This window comes from Ambystoma mexicanum, chromosome 2p, assembly GCF_040938575.1.
Source record: "Ambystoma mexicanum isolate Mex_15411 chromosome 2p, UKY_AmexF1_1, whole genome shotgun sequence".
NCBI lineage: Eukaryota > Metazoa > Chordata > Amphibia > Caudata > Ambystomatidae > Ambystoma > Ambystoma mexicanum.
In genome coordinates this window covers 780,926,564-780,945,350 of record NC_090923.1, presented here as the reverse complement: position 1 = coordinate 780,945,350, position 18,787 = coordinate 780,926,564, and positions in this window count along the sequence as shown.

Below are 18,787 nucleotides of genomic sequence, written 5' to 3'. Positions count from 1 at the left end.
AGGAGCTCTGGCAACTTCTTCGGGGTCTACCAATGTAGAGTCCACTACAGTTCGACTACACCCACTATCCCAAAGAGCTGGAGTATCTCCTCCATTGATCAGCACACTGTCTTTAAAGTAGTGCTTGGTTTTGTCTGGAATCCTGGCATAAGCCGCTGTGATGATGCATACCCCCGGGCATCCAGACCACGTCCATCAGCCCCGGGAGCAGGCATCATGTCGCCTTGAGAAAACCCAGCAACCCCTGCTAGGGGCTGTCTGGGTTCAGTCCTGGCGCCTAAGGCGCCAGGCTCAATGGGACAACAGGCTCATAGGTGCACACTTACCTGATGCAGACCATGCTGCAAGAAGATCCAAGCCCATGTGAGGCCTGGAAGGGACTACTTTACCTTAGGGACTATTTTGTTACTCGGGTGTGGTCACGGAGGAATACCTACCTGGGACTACTTTGGAGGCCATTTAAATCACGGCCGAAGAGCAGCACACACTTCGCGTTATTCTGCATCCAGCAGTGTAACGTTCATCGTGCCAGCAGCAGCATCCAGCCTTCTGCCACGCCCGCCTCAAACCTGGAGCACCTAGAAAGAAGGAAAGAAGCAAAGGTTAGAACAAGAGTATTACCTGATTTCTTACCTGATTCCGGATTCATCGCATCTTCAAACCAGAGGAAAGACTTTGTTTTAAACGCATCGCATCGCATCGCCAGCAGCAGCGCCGCGCCATTCTCACCGTTCCACACAGCATCTCTTCGATCCGGCGCTGTCTCCACCTTTACATCGCCGAATCCCGGCACCTAAGGGGGACAAGAAACAACAAGGTGAGCAGAGAGAACAGACAGAGACAATCTCTTTAGCCGCCATATGCTTATCTGATTTTACCTCCTGAGGTATAATTCATCAACACACCACATCTTCTTATGCCGCACCTGTAAGATAAGGAGAAAGCAGCAAATTTAACCCTTGGCATTATTTACCGGACAGTGTTGGGTAACACAGACTTTTACTGGAGCGCTTTCAGCTGCCAATCTTCTTATTGGGTCAAAGCTGCAAGATAAAAGAGGAATTGGACAGGAGTGAATTCCAGACATTTTGAACTCTTACAAACTATATACTTACGGCTCTTCGCCAGGACCTTTTGGAGTCAGGATTCGTCTACAACTATTCCAATATCTTCAGGCCAGTGAAGTAACTGGTCATCAACGCGCCCCTGCGTGCTTCACAGGATGAAGGGCTCATCCTTCAAGAATATGAGGTGAGATTGCTGAGAGGGCGCTTCAGAGTTGATAAGTGGGGAGGACAGTGGGGGTGCTGTCACTTGAATCCACAAGTGGCTAAATCCATCTCTCCACTTGTAGGAGAATATTTCTATGTGTCAAGCAGACGAGATTAGGAGGACAGATCCAGTCAGTCATCGCTGCACTACGCATCACGTGGGCGGAGGCCGCAGCAGTCCAGGTCCGACTGACGCCCCTGTGGGAGCCAGGTGAGCATAACAGCCGCTGAGACTTTAGGCTCCCAGGAAACCAGGGAAAATAAAACTACCTCAGAATCTATCCCACTGGGGATGCTCCTGTAATCTCTTCTTCCTCATAGGAGGCAAAGGCCAGATTAGCAGAGTGGACCCCCAAGGTTTTGACCTTACATCTGGGATCCCCCTTCACATGGTCACTTGCTCCACAAGCCACACAAGATCCACTAGGTCTGGTGACATAGGGAGGCTTACTGTAACCTGGATTCTGTTTTGGAGGATAACCTCCACTACCCTGTGAGTTCTCTTGTGACTTAGCCTTATTTTTCCTTTTGTGGCCCTTCAGGAGGAAGTTTTATCAGATCCCCCACCCTCCTTATCTTTGGGTTTTTCCCCTCCTCCTGCTTACCAGCATGGGACACTCTATGTAACACCCACAAATCTGCCACTATGGCTAGCTTCTTAGCATCTATCTCCTTTGAATCTGCCAAATGCTGATTAAGCTCAGGGGAAAAAGATGCAAAAATATGTTCAAGCATGACAAGACATATCCTATCCTCAAAGGTGGAGACCTTATAACCTTCAACCCAGCCGGTCAAGTTTTTTAAGGACTCAGTTACATAAGATACCCAAGTACCTCCTTCTTTCTTTTTGTACTCTCTGAATCTCTTCAAGTATTGGGCAGGAGTCTTTCCAAACTTTACGATGAGAGTTTGCTTCAACATTGCAAATTTCCATAATGCCACTGCAGCCAGAATGGGGCAGCCTGCTAAGTAACCATGCCATTTCTTCAGCATTGTCAACCTGTTGAAATTCACATGCATACACAAAAGCATTCAGCCAGTCCATAATGTCATTATTTTCATCATACACACTGAGCAGATCTTTAGGAAACCTTGGATCAAAGGAGGACCCAGACCCATGTCCAGGACCCTTAGATCCATTGGAAACTTGAAGCTTGGCCAGTTCCAACTTGTGTACCCTGTCCTTCTGTTTTTCTGCCTGCTCTATCTTCAGCTTGGCCATGTTAAATTCAAGCTCCTTTTGCCTAAACAGCAGTTCTTGCTTCTTGAATTCAAGCATGGCCATAGCATCAGCACTGGCAGAGGAAACATCGGACATAACATAATCTAAATCCTCATGAGTCTCATGGATAAGTGCAGCTACAGACTTGTCAGTTCTGCCAGTGAGAGCAGCCCCACCACTGTCTGCACTTTCCTCAGGAGCTATGGCACCGAGTTGTGACTCTTGCCATTCCATGATTCTTTGACTCATTTCCATTTTTGTTCCTTGAGCTTGTAAACCCCTCTCAGCACACATCCTTCTTAATGTTTCAGATTTAGAAGCATTTAAGGTTAACAAGGTACTTGTTTCCATTTTGTTAGATAGTTCTATGGCCTTTTTCAGGTATGCTACAGCAATTCACTATGTGTCCTGGGTAGGAATAACTTGAAATGCCTTCACTAGTGTGCAACACTGGATACTTTCAGTCCTATTCCCTGCTGTACGCCAATTTGTTAAGAGGGATTTCTGAACTCTGACCTGGTGGGCAGATGTTCAGAAGCCAGTCTAGTTTCTTGAAATAGGGTAACCTCTGAGCAAGCCAGACCAATCAAGGTAGCTATGGCAGGCAGTCAAGACTAATTCTCAGGAGGGGTGAGGGTGACTGAAAGACCTCAATGAGCACAGAGAGCAAGGACACTTACAAACTACTCCCAGACAGGTGTATATATCAAAAATATAGACACATTTAATACAAGGAATTTGTAACTCAACACATAGTAAAAGAATCACAGCAATCCTACTAAACCAGCACATATATACAAGACCATTGGGGTCTAAAGGATTAATGGCACAATATATATGCACAACCTAGAGGGGAAGGAAAATAGGCAGTGCAGGTAGTCTTTAGTCCCCTTCTACATCAAACACACACCTAACTAAGAGGTAGTCTAAACCCTAATAAGAGAGGAGCCTTATGCTCAATAGTACATGTAGTGCAGAAGCATACGGTTGTTCCAATGTGCAAAACGGGGTCTCTTCAGTGGTGTCTAGCAGCTCAGGAAGGTGGGTGAGGCGCTGAAGAATAGATTGCCACTATTCGAGGTGGGCCTCCACTTGAAGGCAGAGGAGATTCCAAAGTTCGGTAATAGGTTGCTAGTTCGCACTAGCAGTGGAAAGGAGCTGCCAACCGAATTATAGAAACAAATGATAGCAGTTTTTGACACATGTGGAAAAATGGGCTGTACTGACTGAAGAGAAAAAAATGACCTGTTTAAAACTCAATTGTTAATGAAAGACTGCCTACTTAGCAATATAAAGGAGTTATGTTAGTGGTGTCAATACACACATAAGATATCCTTTCTGTCATAGGTGAGCAATTCAAGACAAAGTAAGAAATTAAACAGTTAAAACACATAGGATGGAGTTCCAGGCTCTCAGAAACCTGTCATTTCAGTTGCCAGTTAAAACTCCTCCTAGGAAGGGAGATACACCCTAAATCCAGGACCCTTAGGTACGAAGTACCAGCTTGAAAAACTTTAAATGGGATAGGACAATAACAGTTCACATGCTCATCAGACATTCGTCTTTGCTCCAGGCTGGGATAATAGCATTCCTGGGACACTCACCTGTCAAGTTTGAAAGGGCAATAAAACCTCCAATTAAGACTGGAAATCCCCTTGCCTGGAAGGAAATGACAGCTGCTTGCAGTTGAAGGAAGGAAAAAAAAAACCTGGATCAAGTAACAAAGGGACTGCCTTTTGGTGCCAGAGACTAAAGACTCTTATTTCTGTAGCAAGAATTAGCAGAAATTTAAAAGTTTACAGTGTTAAATCTAATTTTGTGGGCCATCTTTTAAAACCTGGTAGAACTCATTGCCGCATGGGGAACAGTTACGAAAAGTGACAGATTCCCAAGAAAGTATTAATGTGGCAAACATAACATTTTGTACATTTTGTACATACGTCCCTGGGGACCATTCACATCTGTGTATAAAATTGGGGAATTGTGGGCCAAATCTTTAATGTGTAAAATTACCAGAATGTGTCAGAAAGACGTAACAAGGTCGCACAGACTGGAGGTTTGGACTAATCTGCACTGCACAAAATATGTAACCTGTGTATCTGATTTACTAAATGTGGCAAGTGCATAAATATCTGTTTTTGGCAAAATTGGATTTTCAGTAAAGGAAATGTGGGAGTTTCTAGATACAGTAAAAATCACTTCATAAACATATCACTTTTCTGATATCCAACCAATTGTGAGCAAGGCGGAGACTATGCCCTTGCCCAATCCTATTGTTAGGAGTGTGAGTAGTGAATCCTGCCCCTGTCATATACTGTAATGATGCCATCTGGCATTATAAATAAGGGCCCCTGACTAGCACTCAAGACACACTGATTCCTGATTCCTACACCGGCGTCCTTTTCCTGTCTGTTCCTGTCTTCTTGCAATTATCCATCTAGAATCCATATCCCAACCACAAGGCCAAGCATTGCTTAGTCTGCTTCAGCTAGGCCTCAATTCTGAAATAATCCCCATAACCAAGGGAAACACTGTGGTGTTGGGAAGAATCCAAATCCAGCTTGGCTTGCCGCCACTCACTGCATGCTGCTGCTATCCTGCTATCCTGATGCCCTATCTTATGCAGAACCAGAAGTGCTACCTGGTATCAAGTCCATGCCCACTGATTTTGTCCGGCCGCCCTGTGTTAGACCAGACCCGTGTGGTGACCAGAGCCGCTGACTTTCCAAAACCCAAACTAAAAGTGGACTGTGAGTATCAATAGGAACCACAGAAACATAGTAAACCTTGCCTTCCATCCCAATCTCCAAGTCATCCTAGCTTTATTCTGATAATTGTAATATTGTCATAATTATTCTTGCTACCCTGCTTTGATTCCTTGTGCTAGCACCAATATCTTCAATAATTTTGTCTTGTAAAATCCTAAGCCCTTAGTTCTCCCTCAGGTAATCGGACTGGGTCCGAACAGGGCGGGCGCGGAGGTGCTAGGGTTGATTCCGCGGATCAACCCCAGAGCTTACTGTGTCTCAATCTGGTCGCCTAGCCCAAATGCCCTAGTGTAGAGTAAAACTGTCCTTGTCAAAATTGATTTCTGTTCCTTTTTCACGCCTTTATTTTCTAAAAACGCACCTCACTAGATTGTGCATAAATCACTCAATTTAACAGCTAGCAACCTCATTCCACTTTCATATTGTACCTAGGATCCATAGCTACCAACCCAATGCATTCAGATTTACAATATTTCAACCGTTTTAATTATAGACCGGTTTTGTACATTCAGGCGGGATTTGCAAAAGTGTGTAATTTTACAACCTGTCATTTTGGTTATAAACGGTTTTCAATCTGTCATTCAATTTCAAATTGTATGCTTTTGCTCAATCCATCGCTTGTGATTGCTAGTATCTTTCCAGTGTTGCTCCAGTAAAGAATTGTTTTTGTTTCAAGAGTTTTAGACACATTCATTGTTTATCCATCCATTTCCGAGTGTCATTTTAACATTGCTAGGGTTTAAATCCGTTTTTCTCTCTTCTTTGGGGAGGGAAAGTTGGATTACTATTCTGTTTCTTATTTGTCATTCCTGATTACCTGCTGTTTCTGTTTATCCACTTAACATTGGTTATTTGTGGGTTGAAGGAACGTTGAAGGGGGAAATTCTAACTCCAGTGCTATCTCTCTATTCCCTGATGTTTTGTAGTTGTGTTAATAGAAGGTTAAACTAATTGCATTGCTTACATTAATATTGTTCTTATCACCCCATTGGTGATTGCTGCCTCATATTAAAAATTGTATGATTTTCATGAATTTCTAAATAAATAAATAAATATTACCTATACCTACCACCCTTGTTCCTGGTCCATTGTGACCCGGGGTATTTGAAAAGGGGGCGTGATATGAACGGTGTATATCTCAAATATTGAACCTATATATAACAAAATAAGCATTTCAGTTGTGCACTGCGTACTAGGCTGAGACCAGTGTGTATCGCCTGATTGAAATTCTTAACAGGACCCAATGGGAGATCTGCTCACAAACACACACTCCATACGCGGACCAATCATGGACCACAGTTTTCCCAGGCTTTCACAGTACTCCAGACTCTCTGGCACCCAGGATGTGTATTGGGGACAGACAACCCAGCCCACATCCTGGAGGCACACACACACAAGGCATGCAGAAGCCTGCGAAAGCTTGGCATTTTGCGTGAAACTGCATGACCAAATAAGGACTGATCCGGGTCGGCTCGACCTGGGGAAGGCAAAGGGGCAAGATGGCCAAAGGAAAGGACAAAGAACCTCGTGGCATCCCCATTTTGGAGCCAGGCCACCTATTCATGCCAAATGCAGTAAGCACGGTTAAAATGGCAGGAAAGGGTTAAAATTACATGAAAAGATAAGCTGCCACCAGCCCTGTCCTTGACACATCTGAACATCTTCCAAAACATCCTACAAGAGTATCTAGAGTTTTTGTAAATGACTATGAGACCCAAGTGCACTGTACTGTAAGGTACATTGTGCACTTGTTACATGTTGCAGAAAATTTGCAACATTGGAAAAGGACTAAGGGAAACAAAGTCTCAAAGTACTGTCTTAAGGGCATGTCAGTTTCCCCATAAAAAGTGAGCGAAATCCCAGAGGAGTGAAGCAGAAGGCTGTGCTCCACTGGCAAAGTCAGACTAAGGTGTTTCAACAGCAGCAAAAAGTTTGGGGATGTACAACTGGAGGGGAAATTACATATAAAATTAAATCGTTCCTTACACTCGGTTCTTATATTTGACAGAATTTAGAGCACCAGGAAACACAGGTGTTAGACGTATTGGAAGTTCGTGTGCCATCAGTTCCCGCGATGTCACTTGTGGCGAGGTCAAAGGGCAGTGTGATGTGACTGCTGCTCCCCTAGGCCTTTTGGTGAAATGACGTCCCTGTGGGGAGTGTGGCACCAGTTCACGTGGACATATTGGAAAAGACAGACAAAAAAGAATTAAAGACTGCATGGGGAGTTTTGAAGGGGTTTCATTGCGAAAACATAACATGCAATTTAATCTATGAGACATTTTGTCTGTTAGGCTTAAATAAAACCCACTAAATATGCACATGAATTTGCATGCATTACTTCTACATTTCACTGATGAGTGACTTTCCTGGTTGAAGTATTTAAACTAGAAATATATGGACCTTAAGCTCTCTTATCAAGCACTGTGGGCACGCACTGAGTAGAGCAACTGTTTCAGTTGTCCCTGAAGAAAATGGTACTACAAAAATATTGCTCAAATATTTCTCAGCCAGAAATGGGCATATGGCCTTCTCGTTATCAGATCGTCCTTAAATTAGTTGCAACTAGCATGTTCACATGGATAATGCTCCCCTCTTTGCATGGGAATGGCTAAGAAACAGGAGCTGGTCCTTGGTGCAGTGAAATAGTTTGTACTGTAAACAACAGTTATAAAGCAGTACATGCCCTGCACCACATGATCTATCATTTCACGAATAACTGACCTAAATTACAGGGTGGGAGTTTCGTACTTTCTGGAAAAATATAGATTTTTAGGGGTTACACGCTTCCACCGTACCTCATTTATAGCCCTGGGTAATAGAGCTAAAAGATGCATTTCAACAATATTGATGATCTTATGCCAGAAGTTGCAGAGACCAAATGAATATCATGTGTCTTTGCAGCAGGCTGAGCAAACTGCAGGGTTCATGTCGCATTTGTCAATGTAAATTGCTATACGTGCTTGATCAGCTGGAAGAGCATAACTAATAACTCCTCCTGTAGTAATAGTCACATGATGATTGACCCTACAGCTTGCATGTTTTTTTTTTTTTGTTGTTGTTGCTGGGCTAGTTATAACACAAAGTAATGTCTATACATGTAAAACACAATGAACAGCTGAAAATGCCAAATCTATTGGCTTTGCAAATGCGTGGATAGGCAGAACGGAAAATTAGCATGGGATGGGGAAATTGTCATGAGCATGCAAAATAACATAGAACAGGAAGGGAAATACATCTGAAGAGGCATGTCCAAGGGAGAAGATTGGGGTACATAAAGAACATAGAAAGTTACCCCAAGTACCAGTGATGGGCAAATGAAAGCCACAACAAGGCTGGGTGGCTGGAAGATGTGTCTGAGCAGCTAATAATAGAGGATTTGAGTTCATAGTTAAATTTACAGAGAGAAAGGGAAACTGATATGCTAGGCACAGTATTTTTTTTATAGCTGCAAAATACAGAAAACAAAGAAAACATACCTCCTTGCTTATCTCACATTTAAGGAAGAATACGTGAAAGAAAACAGATGTTTTTAATAGATTAAGGAACTTAGTTCCTTTATCTAAACATGGCAACCGTGCAAGGTTATGTCTACATTAATAATGTGCATGAGCACACTTAGGTAGCCCTGCCCAATATTTGACAATGAAAGTTGTATAACGATGCTACAGAGTATAAGGTTCCCATTAAGCTCCTTAATCTTTTAAATATTATGAAACAAGCAACACAATAAGCATACTTAACAGAATATGTGCTAAAGGATATCATTGCATGCCAAGTTTTCTCTCAGCCCTAGGGAAGTTAAGCAGACAGATTTGCTTCAATGTCCCCATTATGTTTTCATTTATTTAATTGGAAAACGCATTGTGAAGTCAAAAAAGTACTGTCCTAATTTCAAGCAATGGAATGAAAAATAGATTTTATTACAGTTAGTCTTGGAAGCCAAATGGACAACATCCTAGCATTAATCCTTTCGGAACCCATTAAATTGCTCTGCTCCTTAAATTCACTACAGATACTCAACCCCAAGACTTCAAAAGGTACTTACTGGGCCTCGCGGCACACTATTCCCGGCCTTTCTGAATAAATTGTATTTGGGGCTCATTACAGGTCCGGCGGTAACCGTGCCGGTGCTACTGGCGGGTTTCCGCCGGATCCGTAGAAAATGACTGGCGCCTGACTTCCCGGTGCCCCCGGGCTATTCCGAGTCACGTGGCCGGGAAGTCAGGCACTAGCAATGTCGTTAATCCCCATTCCCATAGACTCCCATTGGACTCTATGGGAATGGGGACACCGAAGCACCGGTAACGTTGTTAGTGGTGCCAGTGCTTCCGTAATGGGTCTGCCTACCATGGCCGCTGTGCCCGGCAGGGTCAGATCTGTCGGGCATGGCGGATCCGGCAGGTAGACCTGTAATATGTCGGTTCGGAAACAACGGTGCCCATTAGCTTACCCGACCGGAAGGGTCTGAATTAGGCCCTTTGTCTTAAGGTATTTGTCTACTCTTTATGTCCATGTACATAAGCCATTACGTGATGGACCCCTGGTGATGAATTAAAATGGCACATATGCACTTACAGTCACATCCTCAGGTGAGGGGCCTATAGCCACCACCTCCATTCCAGCTTCCAGGTTATAGCCTATAGCCGCCACCTCGATTACAGCTTACAGCTTCCAGCACCGAGGAACAGTCCATTGGTAGATCTGGCAGAGAGCAGCATTATCCATTGGCACAAAACCTATGACATTGACATGATCACTGGAGGAAGCAAATTAGGCACACATGCAAAGTCCAGATAATAATAAAACAGAAATGACCGGTGTCAATAGGGACATGGACATCCTAACCAATATCCACTAAGTCTTGAGGAAAAATAGCAAAATAGTAGGGATACAGGTATAAGGGTGATGACATGATGGAGCAAAAACATGTTATTTCTTCCGTTTTGCTCTACCAGAGAAATATCCTGCCCTGGCTCTTCATTTAATAGTCATCTTTGTACCCAAGGTCGTCATAGCATTTTATTATTTATTTACATTTCTACTCAACCATGGACTGCGGGTGTCCACAGCATTCAAGCATATCTTTTGTTTATTATATCATCACTGCCAACCTGGGAGAAGTAACATGCCTTAGCTGGAATGTACGTGGCCTGGGGAACCTGATCAAGAGGCAGAAATTACTTGTTCATATAGAGAGAAACAATGTCATAATCCTATATTTACAGGAAACTCATGCATTAACATCAAGCTTTGATGTGTTTGCCTGAAATTGGGATAGCAACCATTTCTACACTGTATACTACTCACAGGGCCTCATCACGACTTTGGCGGTAACCCTTAAAATCGGCAGTAATGTTATTAGCGCCGATTTTAAGGGCCCATCGGATCACGAGTCGAAATACCGCTGGCGCCATTACAGCCGGCGCAAGTACAGCCGGCTGTTCAAGCGCCGGCCATAACAGCGCCAGGAACCATTCACGCTAAAACATCAGCAATCACGAGTCCGGGGTAGGCGCTATTAGCGCCAGAAAAGCGGCGGATAATCTGCCGAAAATACCTCCAGCAAAAAGCTGGAGGTAACAGAACACAGGCCACAGCAATAAGGGCCCAGGTGGAACCAATGCAAATCACAGGCCTACAAAGGAGCCATCCAGCGCAACACACCCTCCCCAACACCATTACACCAGCAGGAGCAGGGAGGAGACAGCAATAAGGGCCCAAGTGGAACCAATGCAAATCAGAGGCCTACAAAGGAGCCACCCATGCACAACACACCCTCCCCAACACCATTACACCAGCAGGAGCAGGGAGGAGACAGCAATAAGGGCCCCGGTGGAACCAATGCAAATCAGAGGCCTACAAAGGAGCCACCCATGCACAACACACCCTCCCCAACACCATGCTGCCATTTGGAGCCGGGAGCCTTGATGTTGACTTCTACCTGCTGCGTCTGGAGCTACAGAGGCCAGCCAAACAGGCCAGGGCCCTGGGAGTGCAGGGGGCAGTGGGGATGAGGAGAAGGAGGAGGAGAGCAGCACCAGCAAGGCGGCCAGCCATCCCCAGGGTCAGGCCATCACCCTGGGCCCTGACTGGTGGTCTGTTGGTGACAGAATATCGGCTGGACAGGGCAACCATCACCCAGTTGCTGGACACAATCCAAGGTGACATTGGCAGCCACGTAGCCACCAGCACGGCAGTACCTCCCCTAGTGAAGCTTGTGTCTGTGCTTCAATTTCTTGGGACTGGCAGCTACCAACATACCGTTGCCATGATGCATGGAATGGCCCAGTCCACATTCAGTGCCATGCTGGGACAGGTGCTTGATGCACTGTTGAATCATGTGAACGAACATTGCCAGCCACAGGTGCACCAGCTGAAGGGTCAATTCTATGCCATTGCCCAAGTCCCGGATGTAATAGCAGCCCTGGACTGCACACATGTGGCACTCGTACCACCCCAGGCACATGAGGCTGCCTACAGAAACCGTAAACAGTACCATTCCCTCAACGTGCAGATGACATGTGGTCCTGACCACACCTTCAGTCACTGCTGTGCCCGCTACCCAGGATCCACCCACGGCTCCATGGTCCTGCGCAACAGTACCCTGCCGGCATACATGGAAAGGCACAGAGGACAAAACACATGGCTACTGGGTGAGTACAAATGTATACCACAAAGCATGTCAATCCACAACTGATGGTGCCTGTCACAGAATCCATCATTCCCAATAGGCAGCAGCATCACTGCAGCATACACATTCAAGCACCTTGCACGATGAACCTTGGACATGTCCAACACAGCAGAACACACCCATGCAGGATGTAAGACATGTGGCGGCACAGTGACATATGGAAGCCCCACCACAATAAAGCCTCCTGTGTGAGTAGCACCATGGCTCTCAACACTGAGACAGTACAGAAATCCCACCCTGGCCATCCGACAGTAATGAAATTCCAAACCATAAGCTGGCACATCCACAAATGCACCACACATAAGTAGGCCGAGTAATGACAATGTACATCCCACGAACACTGTCCCCAAAATGGCCAGGGAAATACATGGAGAACAGTACAGAATAGTGACGACCACCAAATGCAACTGTAGCCAAATGGATTTGCAATGACACATGAGGCAGCCACCTCTGTCATGCAGAAGTAGATGGAAGGGCCCCCTTATCCTGCGACAAGTGAATGAGTACTATTACATACAAAAACATAGGCGTACCAAGTGGAGAGTACCCCATTGATTCAATCGTGCCCGTAGGACAGCACACTCCACAATGTCATAGGCCAAATGACAAATATGGCAAAATCACACTGATGACGGAGCTCTGTACACCCACTGGACTTACCTTGTCCCCATACCGGCTTTCTCTCCCCTGCAGGTGATTCTGGATATCCCCAGTACACGTGATCATGACCCCTGTGCGTCACCCACACACGGCGGCGGAGCGGGCATACAACCTTGGCCATGCCCATACACGGATCTGCGTGGAGAGGGCATTTGGACTGCTGAAGGCACGCTTCCGGTGCCTCGACCGCACGGGATGGGCAATGATGTATGCACCAGAAAAAGTTGGCAAAATTGTACTGACATGTGCCATGCTGCACAACATCTGCTGTCGCAGAAATGTGCCACTGCCCCCTGATGCTCATGTGCAGCCACCTGAGGATGGTAGTGAGGGTACATTGGTAATGGGTAAATTGGAAATATGTCACTTCAACATTAAATTGCCTTAATAACAATCACTACTGTCCATGCATTGTGATTTTTCTAACGTGATTTATTTTCTCTCAAACAAACCCCCCTCCCCCCAGTAAACACCCAGCACACAATCCTCCCTCCCCCAGTAAAAACCCAGCACACAATCCCCCCTCCCCCCAGTAAACACCCAGCACACAATCCCACCCCCCAGTAAACACCCAGCACACAATCCCGCCTGCCCCCATTAAACACCCAGCACACAATCCCCTAACCCCGAGTAAACACCGAGCACACAATCCCACCTCCCCCCAGTGAACTACCCCCAACTGTGCAGATAGGCACGTGTCTTATCAGGGCACCAACAACAATGCCATGCACCACTAGGATGGTCGTGGGTGCTTTCCTTTTCCGGGCCCTTCTGGTGTGCGTGCCCTTAGGTGGCGCATGGACCGGCGCCTAGGAGATGGCTTGAGGGAACCCTCCGTGGCTGTGGTCGATGTCGAAGGGACTGAAGGGGCGGCCATCATGTGCTGTCGCATGAGTTTGTTTCCCTCCCTTGATTGCTCAGCAAGTGCTGAGACTGCCTCCGTCAACTCCCTCACTCGTTGCCCGAAGCCTGTCAGGGGAGCGGTACAATGTTCAACGACTCTGCGTGTGCGCGCATTGTCCCGCGCTATGTATTTGCACCCATGCCGTATAGATGCACTGACAGCCTTGATGTGCCAGCTCTGCACCTTGGCTATTGATTCCACCTTGGCCTGTTTGGCCTGAATAATGTCGAGTCGGCCCATCACTGCTGCCCCAGTGACGAAGGGCACCCCTGGTGTGTCATGTGCTGGCCTGCGACTTGTTGTCATGATGCCTACCTCCAAGGAGCCAGGCCGGGCCCAGCAACCCCAGAGGCAGACATCATTTTCCCCAGGGAAGTCTCAGCGGGCCCAAGTCGGGGCCCTTTGGACTCAGTCCTGGCGCCTTAGGCGCCAGGCTCATAGCGGACCCCAGTCCTGGCGCCTTAGGCGCCAGGCTCATAGAAGAGGATATGTGATTAAGTGCTTGGGTGCACACTTACCTGATGCAGACCTTGCTGCTTCATCCAGGCCCTCTTGAGGCCTGAATGGGACTACTTTACCTGTAGGACTACTTCACCACCCGGGTGTGGTCGGGGAAGAATACATACCTGATTGGTGGAAGGATACATACCAGGAACTTCTTCCAAGGCTATTTAAACCCCACCCGAACAGCCACAAGTGCTTCGCGTTGTTCTGCACCTAGCAGCTGGACGCTCACCGTGTCAGCTCCTGCATCCTGACTTCAGCCACGCCTGCCAGCACCCTGGAACACCTGCAAGGGGAGAAAGGAAGAGAATAGGAGAAGAAAAGCCCTTACCTGCTAAATCTGCATCCCAGAGTCATTTCTCCAACGGCCCTGAAAAGGAAGACATCATTTTAAAGGCATTTTATTTCGATCGCTGCAGTGCTGCATTTTACTCACCTTTGCAAGGCGCTTCCATCTTCAGCAGCGATCTTCCGGATTCAGCTACGCCCCGGCGCCTAGAGGAAAAAAGACAAGAACAAAGGTGAGAGGGAGAAAAGGAATAAGGAAAGCTCAGTTTCCTTTTAAGTCTTACCTGTTGGATTATTCCCACTGCATTTCGGGTCCTGCCGCTTCCTGGCATCTCCGGACCCCGGCCCCTATGGGGAAAAAAGACAAAGACATTGAATGAGCGAATGCAAAGACATTACCTGAGCGCTCATCCAGAACTGTTTCACTTCGGGTCGGCGCCATATCTCCGGCACTCCGAACCCTGGCCCCTAAGGGGAAAAAGACATAAGCATTAGCGCTTGCTGCAATTAGACAACGAACATTATTATTAAGCTTGAACTTTTGAACAGAACTCTTACAGCGCCTTACCTGAACAGTCAAGCTTACCTGAACTCCCATCAATCCTCAATCCAGTGAAGTAACTGGGTTTCAACGCGCCCCTGCATCAGAAGCAGGATGGAGAGCTCATCCTTCCAAACCCTAAGGTGAGGCTTCACGGGGAATCGTGGAGGAGGTATCGTGGAGGGTTGGAAGGGAGTGGGAGGCTTGAGCATTGTTCCACAGTTGGTAATACTCCCTTTTCACGCACAGGAGGGTATCCAACGAGCCAGGGAAGCCAGAATAGAGGGGCCCTTCCTGTCCATCTTCAGAGTTCTGCGCCTTCGACGCCGCGCCTCCGTGGGAACCAGGTGAGCGTTACAGAACGCGAAGCCTTACCACAATTTCCCACCTGGGCGCTATGGAGACTTCCGAGATAGATCAGCTGGCCCATCTTTTAGGGGAATTACGGGCAGAAGTGCACTCAGCCCGCCAGGAGACTAATGCTCTCAGAAGGGAACTAATCCTATCCAAGGAAAGAACTGATGATCTGGCCAAAAGGTTATTGCAGGGCCAGGCAGAGCACACTTCTTTACCTGTTTCCGGAGATATTTCTACAACAATGGGTTTGAATAACCCGGTACAAATCAATCTACCTGGACACATGCCTTTGGCCCCGCCGGAACGTTTTGCGGGGGATCCCAAGAAATATGCCGTTTTTATGAAGCAATGTCGTTCACACTTTCTATGCAGACCCGGGGCCTTCCCCAACGACCAGACCAAAGTAGCCTTTGTACTATCTTACCTCAGTGGCTGTGCTGCCGATTGGTCTATTCCATTGGTAAATCAGGATGATCCCATTCTCCGGGATTTACAGGGCTTCCAGGCCAGCATGGAGAGATTGTTCGCTCGACACTCGCAGGGACAGGCCCTTGACAACGAACTGCTATCCTTACGACCAGGTAATCAGGATCTTTTGTCCTATATCGCCACCTTTAATAGACTAGTTGTGGAAACCGGATGGCCTGAAAATAAAAGTATCACATTGTTTCATCGAGGCCTGCGCGGAGAGCTTAAAGATGTTATAGCTCAGATAGTAGATCCACCCCAGGCCTGCGCAGACTACATAGACTTAGTGGTTCAACTTGATCACAGACTTCAAAATAGAAAAGCAGATCGGCTCAAGTATGAAACCAGAGTACCTATCAAGACCCACGTTAACTCCAAGAGTACTGACGTTTCCGAACCTATGCAAATTGGCAGTGTTAAAGGACCATTAACGCAGAAGGAATGAGAGAGAAGGCGACAAATGCAACTTTGTCTGTATTGCGGAACTTCCGGTCACTTTCTTCAAAGTTGTCCAGTTAAACCACCCAAGAAGGTGGTTGGAGCCACTGATAACGAGTTATTGACACCTGGTTCGGGAAACGACCTAGCCCGACAAGCATAGGGGTCCGCTTGCCGAGCTTGAAAACAAACTCTTTGACCTCGCATTTTGTCATGCCAATGGTGCTTGTGAACCCAAAACAGCCTCAGCAGTTGCATGCTATAAAAGCATACATAGACAGTGGAGCTATTGGAAATTACATAGACCGTGAATTGGCTTCCAGGATTAAGCTTCCTCTCCGCCCGAAAGTAGCCCAAGATGTAATTACTACAGTTGATGGAACCGAAATAGCCTCAGGGCCTGTAACGCATTCCACAGTTGAAATCACTCTGGTGGGTCAGGATGGACATCGGGAAGCAATCGTGTTTGATGTGATCAAGGCCCCACAATTTCAAGTACTTCTTGGTATCCCTTGGTTAGAAACACATAATCCGAGAATAGACTGGCGAGCAAAGAAGATAACTTTTCCTGATTGTGGACCAACCTGTTACCCAAGGAATCCAGCTATGGGTCTAGCCTCTGTAACTTCCACCCCTGTACAGCTACCATCTGAATACCAAGAATTCCAAGACGTTTTTCAGAAAGAGCAGACTAACACCTTACCTCCCCATCGATCTTACGATTGCCAAATCGACTTGGTACCCAATGCACAACTACCTTGTAGTAGGATTTATGCTCTTACTGAAACTGAGAACCTGCATTTGCGCCAGTATTTGGATCAATACCTGGCCAATGGCTTCATTCGCCCATCAAAGTCACCAGTCTCTTCCGCTTTGTTCTTCGTACCTAAAAAGGAAGGAGACCTTAGGGCCTGTATTGACTACCGCGCCCTAAATCAGATAACGATTAAGAATCGTTACCCTTTGCCCCTGATACCTGAGTTTATCAACCAAGTAAAAGATGCTCGTGTGTACACCAAGCTAGATCTCCGAGGAGCTTACCACCTGGTACGTATAAAAGAGGGCGACGAGTGGAAGACTGCATTCCGCACCAAATTTGGGCTCTTCGAATATCAAGTAATGCCCTTCGGTTTGTGCAACGCACCTGCCGCCTTTCAGTACTTCATGAATGATGTTCTTCGGGAACTTATCGATGTTTGTGTCATCGTTTATATTGACGACATCCTGGTGTATTCCTCCTCAGAATCTGATCACAGAAACCATGTTAGGGCAGTTCTTGAGAAATTGCGCCAGCACAAATTATTTGCCAAGCTCGAAAAATGCGTTTTTCATACCACAGAAGTGGAGTTTCTCGGATTCATCCTGACACCTCAAGGAATCCGAATGGACTCGCGGAAAGTGGACGCCATTCTCAAATGGCCATCTCCTAGCTCTGTGAAGGGAGTGCAAAGCATGCTTGGCTTTGCCAATTTCTATCGAAGGTTCATCCCGGAATTTTCTCGAACTGTTCAACCCATCACAGCTCTCCTAAAGAAAAATAAACGCTTTGAATGGACTCTTGAGGCTGAACAAGCCTTTCAGGACCTGAAAACCAAATTCACCTCTGCACCTGTATTGAAGCACTGCGCCCAGATCTCCCTTACATCGTGGAAACCGATGCATCCAGTTCGGCCATGGGAGCTGTCCTGTCGCAAAGAGACCCAGAAACTAACCAACTACACCCTGTAGCCTTTTGGTCCAGAAAATTCTCTCCACCTGAACTCAATTACGCAATTACCGACAAAGAACTACTGGCTATTAAATCAGCTTTCAAGGCTTGGCGTCACTATCTTCTCGGTGCAAGACACACCATCACCGTAATTACGGACCACAGAAATTTGCAGTATTTAAAGACGGCCAAAGCTCAATCTTCGCGACAACTCCGATGGGCTTTATTCTTTGCGGAATTTGATTTTGTAATTACCTATCGCCCTGGCTGCAAGAATGGTAAGGCAGATGCCTTATCCCGGATAGGCATGGAAGAACCCAATTCGAGTTTAGAACCTGTGCCAATCATACCGGAACAAAGAATTCTGGGCTTGACTTCATTGCAAACCATTGAGGACATCCAGCTCAAGTAAAACAGCTTTTTGACTCTTCTGCCTTACTGGAATGGAGTCAAAAGGGTCCTCACTACACCGTTAAGGATGATTTACCCTACTTCCAAGAGCGGTTATTTCTGCCAAGTAAAGAATTGCAGGAACTTGTCATTACCCGTCATCATGAATCATTAATGGAAGGACACCCCGGTATCGCGAAAACAGAAGAAAAGATCAAACGCCACTTCTGGTGGCCTTCTTGGAGAAAAGACATAAAGTCATTTGTGTTGTCTTGCGGAATCTGTGCCCAAAATAAAAGTCAAAAGAAAAGGCCAGCCGGCCTACTTCAACCTTTGGACATTCCACCAGCACCTTGGCACACCTTGTCAATGGACTTTATAACTGACCTGCCTCCTTGTGGTGGTTACAACACGATTCTCGTAATAGTGGATCTATTCTCCAAAATGGCCCATTTTATCCCTTTAAAAGGATTGCCGTCAGCTTCCACCTTGGCCAAGGAATTTATGGACAATATAGTGCGGTTACATGGTTTCCCTTCCATATTAGTCTCAGACCGTGGAAGTCAATTTATCT